This window comes from Tympanuchus pallidicinctus, unplaced genomic scaffold, assembly GCF_026119805.1.
Source record: "Tympanuchus pallidicinctus isolate F22 unplaced genomic scaffold, pur_lepc_1.0 scaffold12, whole genome shotgun sequence".
In the NCBI taxonomy this organism is placed as follows: Eukaryota; Metazoa; Chordata; class Aves; order Galliformes; family Phasianidae; genus Tympanuchus; species Tympanuchus pallidicinctus.
The window spans coordinates 4,599,878-4,613,119 of record NW_026294637.1 but is presented as its reverse complement, the minus strand read 5'-3'; the positions used below and the strand labels follow the sequence as shown (position 1 = coordinate 4,613,119).

General features: G+C 41.2%; 1 long non-coding RNA gene across 5 annotated transcripts in view; it reads right to left on the bottom strand.

Moving 5' to 3' along the window:
- The window catches only part of LOC128075335 (uncharacterized), a 367,001-nt gene extending 354,316 nt beyond the window's left edge, over positions 1-12,685 (bottom strand). For all 5 annotated transcript variants that reach the window (XR_008203768.1, XR_008203769.1, XR_008203767.1 and 2 more), the window contains exon 1: positions 12,421-12,685. This is a non-coding gene — a long non-coding RNA (uncharacterized LOC128075335). The remainder of the gene's footprint in view (positions 1-12,420) is intronic.
- Between the last annotated feature and the right edge of the window lie 557 nt (positions 12,686-13,242).

Here is a 13,242-nt window from a genome sequence, read left to right as displayed (position 1 = left end):
GATAAAATCAGAACAGAACAATAGGAGAGAACGTATTAGGGAAGCCTAAGAAAATGTATTAAGAGGAATATTGGTGATGTAACAGGAGAGGTTACTGATAATGGATTTGGCAAGCCAGGAGTCTTCTGTGGGCCTACAGATGTGAACAATAATGGAAAACTCATGTTACGCTGGCAGAAGAGACATTCTCCCTAATTTTTACCAAAACTAATTAAAAGTTTTCTTATTGATGTTGAGAAGTCACCATATTTTCATGCAAGCAGGTGAACTTTGCAAATCCAGAAATATTTGTGTTCGCTGGCAGTCTTGGGCTTACGCCACAATTCAGCCTCTGAACTAAAGAACTGAGAATTAACAACATTTCTACTACCTCATAAGCAGGTAATTATTTTGTGGTTTCTGCCCCACCTTTTTGCATCCTGAGCAGAATCACCTGAGGCTCGATCCCACTGACACACTTCACCCTCTCCCCCCTCCATCGCATGGTCAGGATCTACTTTTGTCACATGCAATGCTTGTACTGAAGGCCTCTGTTTGATCTAGATTTTTTAAATACATGTTCGCACAGTAGAAGCCTCTGCGAAGGATGAAGAGCTCTCCAGCTGGAGTGGGTGTTTGATTTGTTAGCTGCTTGTTTCTGGGACTCTAAAGATTCACGGTCTCAAAAGGTTAATAGTTATTGATGTCCATTGCAACAAAAGCCTGCTTAATGTTTTTAGAAATAAAGCATCTTCTACTTGTCCAAATTTCTTGTTCAATACGGCTATAGCTTCCACAAGACATTTAATGACTACATTTTAATATATAACCTATTCTTAAGCTTGGATAGCTGTATTTCTTCACCCTCTTTTTTCCTAACATGTATCTACTCTCATAAATTTACCTTTAAAAAAAAAAAATCTATCTTTATTTAATTAACTATACTATTCTTTAATCCTTTTAATGCCACTAAAATATATATATTGAAGCACTTTACATTCTGAGTCAAAGGGCATTTTGGCAAAAGAATATTACAGCTGTGTTGCCTGAGACATCATAGATGGTAGTGTCTGCAGGGAGCAAGAGAACTCAGTACTGGCAGATGTAAATAACTGTGTCACATTTGGCCACGAAAACCAGATTGTGGCCATGCTCATTAAGAGCATTAATTTCTCTGTCTCTTCAAGACTGCAAAGGAATGGGGAGGTCCACAGCCCAGGCCAGGAGACTCCCTCTGTACTGCTAATCCCATTAATCTCAGTTCTCTCAGGGTTTCCTCTGCAGCAGTGCAGAGTGCTGTGGTGGGGAGGAAGGGATAAGCCTGAAGCAAGCAGTGCGCAAGGGCAGAGCAACTGGGCAGTGGGCATCCTCCTGTGTTTTTGGGGAGAGCTGCAGAGGCATGGTGATAGGAGCCATCAGCCAACAAGGAGACAACTTTTGTCTTCGAGAAATTCTACCACTCAGCAGAAATAACGAAGCTTGGCAGAAAAGATTTCCTCCCAATTTCCTCATTTCTCAGTCCTTCCTCTATTAAACACACCAAAGAAATCCAGAATAGATGCTCTCCAGAGGTCTGACAAAGACAGAAGGGGCTGGGAACACATGCAGGAGTTCCTTCATTCAACACCAAAATCCCAGCACAACCACCATGGCAGCAGGGCAGGGAACTGCAGCATGGAACAGAAATGTCCTCAGCATTTTAAGGGAGAAAAATAACAAAATAAAAAAATAAAACCCCCAAGAAAATAAACTGAGATAGAAAATGTGAAAGCCATTAAAAAAAAACATGGTTTAAACTTAAGAATAAATGCAATGGCATAGTCACATTCTTTAAAAGCTTTGCTCTGCTCAGAATGGCTTTGTTATTAGTGATTCTTAATGCATGAGATAGTGGTTTGGAATAAATCTTTAAGTAATTCAAAACAAGGACTCTTCAGTAAATAGTTGAAATTAAAGGGGGAGTTAGAGTCATCTGGTTTCCATTAGGATGATAAAATAGTTCACTTGAAACCTTTTACAAGATGCTTTGTTACTGGGAGGTGTCTGTGCATCTCACTCCATCACTAGCCATTTGACACAACATAAAAGGCTTCAAAAGCCATGCAAGGCCTCTTAATCAAAAACTAATTGTAATAGATATTGGGGAGTGTTAACACTGTGACCGCTAGGTTGTATCTCCAGTATATAAGCAGGAGTGAACATTAAACACAACCCGGAGTTGATAGGGCTTATCAGAATTTCAGAGTTAAGTGCTAAGCACTGCAGCCCAGTATCTGCGTGCTGTTGCTTTGTACCACTTTTGGAGTTAATTGCACTGTAGGGTTTCATCTTCCCAACAAAATTTATGGCAGCCTCGGAGAACCTGAGAGCCTCCCTCCAGAGAAACTGCAACAGTTTGCAGAAGTTCAGTGAAACCATGGGGAAAAAACTGAAGTTTCTATTTCAACATTTAATACATTTGCTTAGGAAGAGGGGCTGCTCCCTTCCATCACTGCACATTTTACCACACAATAACGGTGAGCTATTTCTCCCTTTTGAAGCCTTATTTGCAGCTAATACTGTGGCAGAAGAATTATGGCACCAACAGATGCAGGGATCCCCAGCACAACACTGTCCCTAAAACTGTCACTAAATTGACATACATGCTCCCATCCCAGCCCCGTATGTCTTACAATTGTTCACATGAATATTCACAGTGCTCATGGAAACAGCTTTATTGATTTTACTGATACGGGGTGGGATCAGAATTACTGATTTTAGCTTAATTCATGCATTTTTCCAGATAACAGATGACCTTAATATTTACACACTATTGCACCACAATAAACCCAGGCCAGATCCTCTGCTGTTCTATTGCTCAACTGCTGAAAATAAAGGTTCACATTTTCTAAGTGAGGAGCTCAGAACTACTGTCATACAGTGAGGAACCAGAGACTCGGCAATTTACTCCAGCTGAGAACGTCGCCCACAGTGTAAAATTCCTTGTTCAGTGCAAAAAAAGCACATTAAAAAGACTGCCGCTGTTATTTCTCATGAGTTCATTATAACCTGTATGCTACCAAGGTCTCTAGACAGCCGTGTTCCTTTTTACTCCAATTTCAAACAATACAATTAAAAAAAGCATTCGATGAAATCTAGACACTTCTACCATTTATGCCGGAATGCTGGCACCATCCAAACTCAGCCAGTCTGTAAATACCAGATTAGGATCTGCGAAGTGAAGGCTTTTATTCTATGAAGGCATATTCAAAAGAAAGTCTCAACCTTTCTTGGTGAAGAATAAGCTTTATTTGTAAAACCCATAATTATCTCAAATGTTCCGTGAGGCTGGGAGAGCTGCAAATGTTAAAACAAAACGTAAGGAAACAGTTTTGGACATTTAAGCAGAGGCAAATAAGGATGATGTACTCTTCCCCTATTAGTTTACTATATAAATGAGAAGACATTACAGAATGAAATTTAATTAAAGTAATTGACCAAATTGCATTTTGTAGTAGTTATTGTCGTTAGCAGCCCTGACTCCTCTGTCAAAGGGATTTGCTGAAGATTATTTCTAAGGGGTATTTATTATGAATATGAATCCCTTCAGTAAGTACCATCAACATATTAAAATTCATTCGAAGCACTTTATGGAAGACTGCAAAGAGAAATGACTGGCGAAAAACAAGGTGTCTAATTGCGTTAGCTTGGTTCACACATGGTTAAACAGAAGTAGAACAGGGATAAGAAATGTAATAAACGCTATCTTGGATATATTGTGATGAAAATGTGCTCAAAGAAATTCAGGCTGTGCTACCAGGAGCTCTAAAGGCTGCTGTTTAAGACAGGTTTTTAGGTAGTCTGCCAGTATCTCACTGGAGAAGCCTGACTCTTCAGCCTGTATACTAATTCCTGTTTGATCTTTCTAGGGACTGATTGCAGGAAGTGTATAATTAAGGAGGGACAGAACTCCTGCAGAGAATTTGGTTTACAGGTGCTACCCACACTGCTCACACAGCCAACAGAAACTCAGGTTCAGTGCTCCATACCCCACAGAGGATCACCCTCTTTATAACAGCAGGAAAATGCACCTTTGAACACATACCAAAGGCATGGATGAGGAATTGCATGGAGTTGCATTGCTGTCTACCCCCAGTAGCTTAAATGACGCAGCTTTGTCTGCTTAACACCTGCTTGATCTTCTCGAGCACAAGAAAAAGTGTAGGTGAGAAGGTGGAGTATCGTTTATTTTCAAATAAACAAATAAAACCTAAGGTGCTTTTTTTTTTTTTTTTTTTTTTTTTTTTTTTTTTCACCCCATTCTTGAGGACTGGTGGCTGAATTCCAAAGGGAAAAAGGTGCTACTGAGTTTCACAGAGTCACAAGTTGCAGGTCGGTCTCAGTCCTCCCCAGCCTCATCTCATCCACCTCTTTGATTTCAATGTTTTTTTCCCTCATTTTCAACAAAGCCATCTGCAACTTTGATACTGCCTGTGTTTAAAATGAACACCTGGCAGCAAATAAGCCTTAAGTATATACAAGCTGGGCATCCCAAGCTGTGTTGCAGCCCAGACATCAGCTTCACTTGTCCTTTTAATAAAGGCTCAGATGCCTATCGCTCAGCACTCCATCTCAGTTCTGCCAGGAGGCATTCCTTTCCTTTCTTAAGAAATAAGCTGAATATTTTTCCTGTGTAAACATCGTTCCACATCTGTTCGCACTGAAGAACATCAGAGCACCACTTCTCAGAAACCATTCTGGCTATGTGTGGCCAAACGTACCATAGAGAAATCAGCACAAAGTCAAGAATATCCTCAAAGTTGAGGCTTGAAAGAATCACCTCACCCCACTGCCACAGTTCGCCCATTCAATTCATACAATAGCTGCTGTTATCCTCATGTATGAAAGGTTAACATTCATGCAGTGCTTTGGACATAGAGATCACTGTAAGTTCAATTAACTCTCAGTCGATCGTGCCTCGAATGACAGGCACAGATTTACCAAAAAATCAGAAAGGAGGCTTACCCTACCCATTAGCACTGCCCAGTGTGGCTGTGGCTGCACGATCCCCGCACTTGAACCCGCACCATGGCAGCCACAGAGCTAGTGGCTGGGAAGAAAAACCCTAAACCAACTCTTTTCTTGAGCAGAGTATAAAAGACAAACCACTTCTACAGCTGACGATAGCAAAAATCCTTAAGGGAGTCCGCTGATTACACTACTGAGATTTGTATGAACTAACTAGGGTAAATAATTAGACTATATTTTAATTAATATATCAGTGCCTGCTAGCACAATATAGTTAAATTTGTGCCATTATTAAAGCTGAATGAAAGAAAATTGTCCTATTTGTGGTGAAATTATAATCGTGACCTTTCCAAGAAAAAGATGAGGCAAGAACTCCACAAAGCTTTTTTGTGCTGAAAGAAGTCAAGAGATGCCTCTAGCTCACCAAGTGCCTGTGTGCTTCTCCTCTAGGTAGCAAACCTGGATATGGCAAAAGTGTCTCTGGTGAACAGGGAAATGAGCCACACATACATACATATATATATATATATATGACACAGATCACAAAATGAGGGCTAAAAATACAGTCCAATTACTCAAAGTATATAATTTTTTTGTCAGGTTTGACCTTGTTATTACTTCAAAGCACCCGTGTCAATCAAAAGCGGCTTTCTTACACAAACCAGGAAAAATATTTGCACATTGCAACAAAGCCTTTCTCTAAAAGCTGGCTTCCTGTGTAACGCTGCAGTTTTGGGGAACAGACTGTTCCCTCCTTTGGGCATTAGCAAAGTGCACTTAGCCTTGATATCCTCCCTGCTGCCACTGGGCCTTCTCCTTTGCTACCCATGGAGGTATCTCCTCCCCATCTCCCTAGCAGAAGCAAGGAATGGAAGGAGGATAAATCTGTAGATTTTTCCATTTGAAAGAAGTGATCTTTCACGTAGGCCTGAACTTTGTGCACAGCATTTGATAATTGATAGAATCATTCAGGTTGGAAGAAACCACTAATGTCATTTAGGTCCAACCATCAGCCCACTGACGACCCATTTCTTTTGCTAGATAGAGGTGGTTGGACCATCTGAGACCCCAGGGCTGTGTACCAGGAACAGCATCCCAGCAGCACAAGGACCAAGTCTAGCAAGAGGCCCTGGCTGTTTCAGCACTGGAGGACAAGAAGCTGCTCAGTTTGCTCCTCCTGAGGCAGCAGCTGATCTCCATGCTGAGGCAGGCAGTGTGAAACACGAAGGCTTGATTTTCAGGAGCTGGGAGGCTTAGCACCTGCTGAAAATAAGACCCACTTAAGTTTTCACAACAGCACTCACCTTGAAAGATTTAAGCCAGACTGTCTGGTTAACTGGCTGTTCCCCCAGCACCATCGTGTTTATCAAAGCCCTCCAGCAATTCCCTCCCCTTTAAAGTATTTTTGATTTTTTGATCACTTCATCAAATTTAAGATGTCACACTGGTTATTGTCACTTCTCTCCCAAATTTCTCCAACTTTTGGCCCACACAAGATAGAAGATAACCCCAGTATCACTTATCAAAAAAGGAGAATGTGAAATGGACCTCACCATTCAGCCTTAACATTAATCTTTCCTCCAGCCTCTCATTACTTTGCCAATAAGACACTCTTCCTCACACCACATTTCGATATATTTGACATCTGTCATAAAACTCAGGTCACGCATATCTGTCTTCTGGTAAAATGAGTCATCCTACAGAGACCCACACCATATCATTAAGGTCTTGGCAGAAATAATTATTGACATATTGTCATCGCATCCAGCCTCCTGTATTAATAGGAGTCATAAATTATCAGCCTTTTTTCTTCCCTGTACCTAGCAAAGAAATGAAGGGACAAACACCAGGAAAGCAGGTAAGTGGCCTTTGGGTGACTGAACAAGGCATGCCCGTTCACTGCTTTCTAGAAGCTATGCATGATTTAATCTTATTTGAATAATTAGCTCCAGAAGTCAAAAGTCTTTCCCTCCTCCCTTACTGTTCTACAGGCTATACTCTTATCAAAACAAAAAAACTACTTACTGTCCAAAACATGCAGCTGACAAACAACAGTAGGAGGTGCTTAGGGGAGAGAGGTTACAGCCAGATGGAATTCGGACCATCCTCAGCATAAGAACACCGAGTGCATTAAAAAGGGAAGTTTAACCTGTTCTTGGTGCTGCTGCACAAGAAGATGCAACCTGCCTGTTTTTATTAACAAATTAGGTATACTTGAGGATATTTTCCTGCTTTTTTATTTTTGAAAGCATAAGTATCTTCCACAGAGAGAAGAGCAGAGATTACAGCCATAACTAGAAGAGACAATAACCTTTCCCAGAACCAAAACATTCCAGTAGAACAGGCACTGCCACAGGTCCTTCCTAGAGCTGTTGAAGTGGGCTCAGTTACCACCTCCAGGCTCCCCTTGCTGCACATACTGGTACCAGGAACACAAGGACAAGGCGGTTAACAGTTAAAGTGACTTCTAGCAGACCCAAGCTCTGCTTTAGAGTCATGACACCAAGAGAGGACAGCACAGGTGAAAAGGGACTGCACACACCAGTGATGCTCCCCAGGCCCAGCAATGGCAAGAACGTCACTTCAATCTCTTATGCTTTCACTCCTTCCATCTGCAGGAGTACTGAGAGTGCCTCAAACTAATTAATAAGCTGCTCTCTAACTTTGGGCATTACTTTCTTTTCCCCTTTCGATTCACATGCACATTATTTTTAGAAAACGAAAAAGGTTGCATTTAGGAAAGAAACCACCTGTGGCACTGCTTATCTGCTCATCACACGTTTGTGGGCACGGGGAGGAGGGGGAAGAAAACATAGGCTGCTCTCACCACTGTCACCTCCCTCAATCCAAAACCTCCCAGGTCCTCAACGAGAACCAGTTTCCTTTCTTCCTCCCCAAAAACCCTGTGGTTACATTCACAAATCCTGAGCTGTACTCAGTCAATTTTCCATTGGTTCTGGTAAGGGGCAGGCACTGTTAGGAGGCAGCTCATTTTTATGGGCCATCTGTGGGTGACATACACCTGGGCTAACAAACATGATGGCACTTATAACCTTATCATGTAGGCACCATCGCATTCTTGGCTAAGGCGTTGAGCTCTTAGACAATTCTGCTCTGTTCAGGTCACTTGTTTTTGCCCATTTAAACTCCTGTTCTTTTCAGGGTTGAATTTAGTAAAGGTAGGAGCGTGAAAGACACTCATGCTTTTCTGCTTGGGCACTGTGCTTTGACACACTGGAGGATGCTGTCTTTCATTATTAACTTTGGCAGCATTTAAATTAAGCAATATCTTGACAGAGAAAAGGAGGTGGATGAAGAGCCCTGGGAATTTTTTTTGTTTCCTGTTTAATTGTACTGCATTTGATGCATTCCAAAAACACCAGAAAAACTGCTCTCCAGAGACAAAAAAAAGTTTACACACACCCTCCCCACCCCCCAGCTGAGGTAGTTTGGCAGCACATAGAAGGATAGAAAACTATCATCTGTCCAGGGAAATCCACCCCCTGCTTCTCCCAGCCCTCTTTCAGCTGGTGCATGCAAGATGTTCCTGCTCACTTCATCCTCAAACATTTAAACACTTTGAGGACCACACACCTACAGTGCGTTATTTGCAAGGCTTCTAAGATGAGATCCAGTGTGCATGCATGTGTATCTGTGGGTGGGAATGGCTGGATAATGTTACCGTGATAGCTGATGATAATATTTCTAGCAATTGTTAAGCTTCTTAAGTCTCCACTTTGTGAATGCTTTAGTGTATCATTTTCTGAAAAATACAGCCTTCCTTGCCTATGGAAAGGTACTGGTCAATAACGTGCTTGTGCAAGATTATCTAGGAATCTTTGATTTATTCCAGAGAAAAAAAAAAGTCTCCCCTACACAAATGCACCTTTCTAAACACTTCAGGGGTCGCATGGTTCACTGCAGGATTGTGTCAGTACAGCCATAAAATAAGGCAGCAGCTCAAGCTGTCTTGGGCTAGCTGGGCAGCAGGTACAGCAGAAACACAGATGTGCGTAGCCTGAACTGTTTGAAAGTGGCCGCTTGCTTTTCTGCTTTTGTTCCAAATAGACATCAGAAAGTGTGTAAGGGATGAAGTGTGTGTTTCTCCAGTGTTTCGGGAAAAAGAATAGTGTGGGAGTAGAGATAATTTGATGAGTCAAATTCCTAATTCCCTTCAGACCTGTAAAATCAGTAGGAGTTGTTTCACTTTCATCCTAACATACAAAGATGGGTAAAGTTAGAACAAAGAAAGATGGGGAAAAATGAGCTTTTTTCATAGAAGCTCACGTAAGAAAGACCAAAAACTCCAGCAGTCTTCTTGGTGCCAGGACAAAACCAAGAGCAATCTGCTACCCTGCATAGCATGTTATTTATCTGAGAGTGCTCATTCAGGCCCTTTTCTGAGTACTCTGCTTGTCTTTTTCCCCATTTCCTCTGCCACGGTGACTACACCAGGCTGTAGCTTGCCTTAAACAAAGCACAATGTCCTCTGGGACTTCCTTAAAAATGCCATTCAAGACCAACTTAAAGGCCAGCTTTTCTGGCTGTATCATGCTTATGTTTCACATTATTTATCAGTTCCTCCTCTTCTTCCACTGCACCGAGGCACAAAATTCTTGTTTTAACCCAAAGGCATTTTCAAGTCGAGCCACCCATAGCCATTCCCTCCTCTCGTTCATTTTTGTCCTGAGTTAAACCTGACTATCCACTTCTCCCTCAGGCAGTATTATTCTCAAAGCTTCCCAAACTCCATAAATTAACCATAGTTTCACCCATCAAAACAATCCACCACACTCTCATTCTTCCACCCGTAGAAAATCATTACAATGTTCATTACAATTACAAAATTGTACACATGATAGCATTTGCTAACACATCCTTTTAATGCTTTCAGCTTTCCATGTTCTTCTCATATAATGTCTCCTGCTTTCTTACTCCTTGGAGCCTGATCCAAAACCCAGCAAGGTACTGAAAATACTGATTTCCAAGGTTTTGTGGATCAAGTACTTATCCCACCACTTCTTTCGAGACACGGATTCACTTACTACCATTCTGTTTAACTCAAATGTAGCCCCTGGCTTCCTCTGACTACGATTAAAATTCTCTGCAGTTTTGTTCCCCAAGCTCTGCCCAAGTGGTCTGGGAGCCCCAGGGCACAGGACTTCCTTTAAGACATCTGTGAGAATTCAGAAAAGTGAACCTATTGCTAGGGTGTTCAAATTTACCACTGAAAAGAAAAATCCTAAGGATTCACAATTCAAAACAGGATGAAAAAAAAAAAAAATCACTGTTGCATCTATTTGTAGATTGCCTGATACTAAAAGGTTCCAACTGCAATAAAACCACCCGGATTCTACTGTAAAATAAACAGTAATAATTATATCGTTGCTATCAGCATGTTAAGCCCCAATACTCTCATCCTGAGAGCTCTCTTCGTTTGAAGGAGAGTTCTTTCTTCTAGAGAGCACTGAAGCTTATACAAAAAGTCAGCCTATGCACAAGAGGCAAAAGCCAGCACTAAGGAATAGCACTAAGCAATAACAAGGAATCATGCATTTCATGCAGGAAGCAGACATCTCTAGTTTTGTCTTTTGTGTGAACAGTTTCCCTTGTCCAGGTCCCTAAATTTGTAATTTTATTTATTTCAAAGTCTCATCCTCTGTCACAGCAAGCCCCCAGCTGACAGCCTCATTGTCCCCTTGGCTGTCATGGGAAGTCATGATAGATGGTTACACTGTGACCCTTTTAGACAGTGCATGTTCATATTATGCTCAGAGAATTTTTCATCGATAGTCAACGCAAACCCTTCCACTTGTGTATTTGTACAAACGTACAAAAATATTTACAATACTTGTGGATGCACATAAGTGGCCGAACCAAATCTACGTTGATAGGTTTCAGCATTTTGGAACTCAAAGCAGAGGTATCTCATGAGTAAATGCAGTCATTTGTAGCATATGTAATTCTTATTTAATATTTCAGTCGAAGTACAGCCAGAATACTTTCCACTGTGGGGAGCAGAGACTTGAAATAACTAGTTTTTGATACTAGCCATATTGCACTTCACTTTTCCTCAGCACAGAATGCCAGCTTGTTTCTTCAAATTAAGACAATATGCTTATAGTGATGAACCTTATTGGCCATCTATCTTCCTTTTGTAATCTGGCTCTCATCAAGCTGAAATGAAGCCATTTCTTCTGACTGTGGCTGATTAAACACAGAGTAAACCTAGATCTCTGAGGAGGCTCTAATGATTCTCCACAGGCCTAGTGTCAGCCCAGCACCTGCAGCATTCAGCTTCCCCATTTCCATCATAAAATGAAGCATCTGTTACGGAGAAGTGTTATCTTTTTATCATGGACGGTATCTTTCTGTTTGAATTCACCTACCCCATTTGGTATAAATTACAGCCACTTCATACGTAATGAATGGTCACACAGGATGCACTCTGGTTATTGGGGGTTAAAAGGGCACAAAATCCTTTACTAAGCCTTTATTTAACTTGGTGAAAGTTAAGACTACATGGCTTGTGTAAAACCTTCTTTCTTACAACAAACAGGAGGAAATACTTATCACAGCTTAATGCTGAAGCATTTTGATATTGCTTATCTAAATACTGGCCTTTGAATTTTTTTGGAAGCAATTTCTGTGGCAACATTATTAGTTGCAGAGAAAAGAAACAGAGAAACACATTCACACCAAAGACATTTCTGTTTCGGCAACTTGATTACCTAGAAGTCTAAAATGTAAAAGTAGTGAAGATTTGTTTGCAAGAAAGGACAGTTGCCAACTTAGAACCTGCTGTAAATCCCACAGAAGTCAGCTGGCATATTTTCAATGATTTCAACATTTGCTTGGATCAGGCCAAAGATCAGCTAGCTGTTTGCATTTGTGTGGTCCACGTGCTCCTCTACGTTTTACCTTCTTTTTTTCCATTTAAGCTTAGAAATGCAACTCTGTCTCAGAAACAGCTTTTCTACTGATGAGGTCTTCAGGCTTTGTTTGCCAGAAATTTCATTGTCACCCACCTAAAACATGGATAGACCGGACAACTTCACATCTCAAAAAATAAAACTTCCAAATAACCCAATTCAGAAGAACTTTGCGCATCTGCTCTTCAAGTACTAGGGAAACCAAACAGTTACAAAACTGCAACCAAGCACCTATTAACACATAGCTACAAGAACTTCTAGAGGTGGAGGCAACAACTGCGCGGTGTTCGTGGCCAATGAATTTCATAGAGGCTGTTGTAACAGCCATTTTTATAACATCTGAAAATCACAGGTGAGAGGCAGCCTTCTGTACCACTGTAATACTATAGTGTGATGGAAAGTACAGCAATAACAGTGGAGTGGCACAACCCTAGGCTGCAGCAAATCAGAACAAGCCCAAATGCGACAACTGCGGGCACAGAAACAAAGAAAAACTGTTTACCTTTAGAAGGCCTCAGTTATGCAGGGATCTCCAGCATGGTCCCCTCACCTCCACTGCCAGCCCTTAAGTGAGGGCTGGGAAGGGGTGGATCCTGGCTCCACTGCATGCACCTGAGCTCCCCTGGGTTGGCCCTGCCTTCCCACCAGGTGCTCAATCACTGCTTCAGGCCATGACTTGCATTTCTGCTACACCTTCCATGTTCAATGCTGTAAATATGAAGCCTTGAATGAACAGCACAGAAATACTTTAAAGTAGCTAGCTTGGATATTTGTATGAGACTGACCAGAGGAGAGCAGAGATCAGCACCACCTATTTCTTGGCAAATTCTCAGGGTGTTGAGTCACTGAGGTGTTAAACCAGGATAGCAAAAGCAGTTGCAGTCCAAAGCATTTCATATCACTCATCATCATAAGCTATGCTCTGAACAGGACGTCCCCACTCCAGTCACTGTGATTTACAGCATAGCACTAATAATGTTTTAACTATCAGTTAGCCCTGAAGTGATTAAGTAGCGATGATCTTTCTAGGCCCCTTCCAACTGAACTACTCTATTCTGTAGTCCAAATATTCCCCCCCATGTTTTTTTTTTTTTTTTTTTTTTGTTTGTTTGTTTGTTTGTTTTAAAAAAAAGTTTTTTTTATATGATGGTTACCTCATCAAGTCCACCTCAGATTTCTTTTCCTTGTGTTTATGAACAGGTATAGAAAATGGGCACAAAGTAGTAAATTGAGGTTCTACTGAATTATACGTTTGGGTGATCAAAAAGGAAATTATAATCAAAAAACTTCTTTGGTGGATTTTTTTGCCTACTTAGTTTTCATT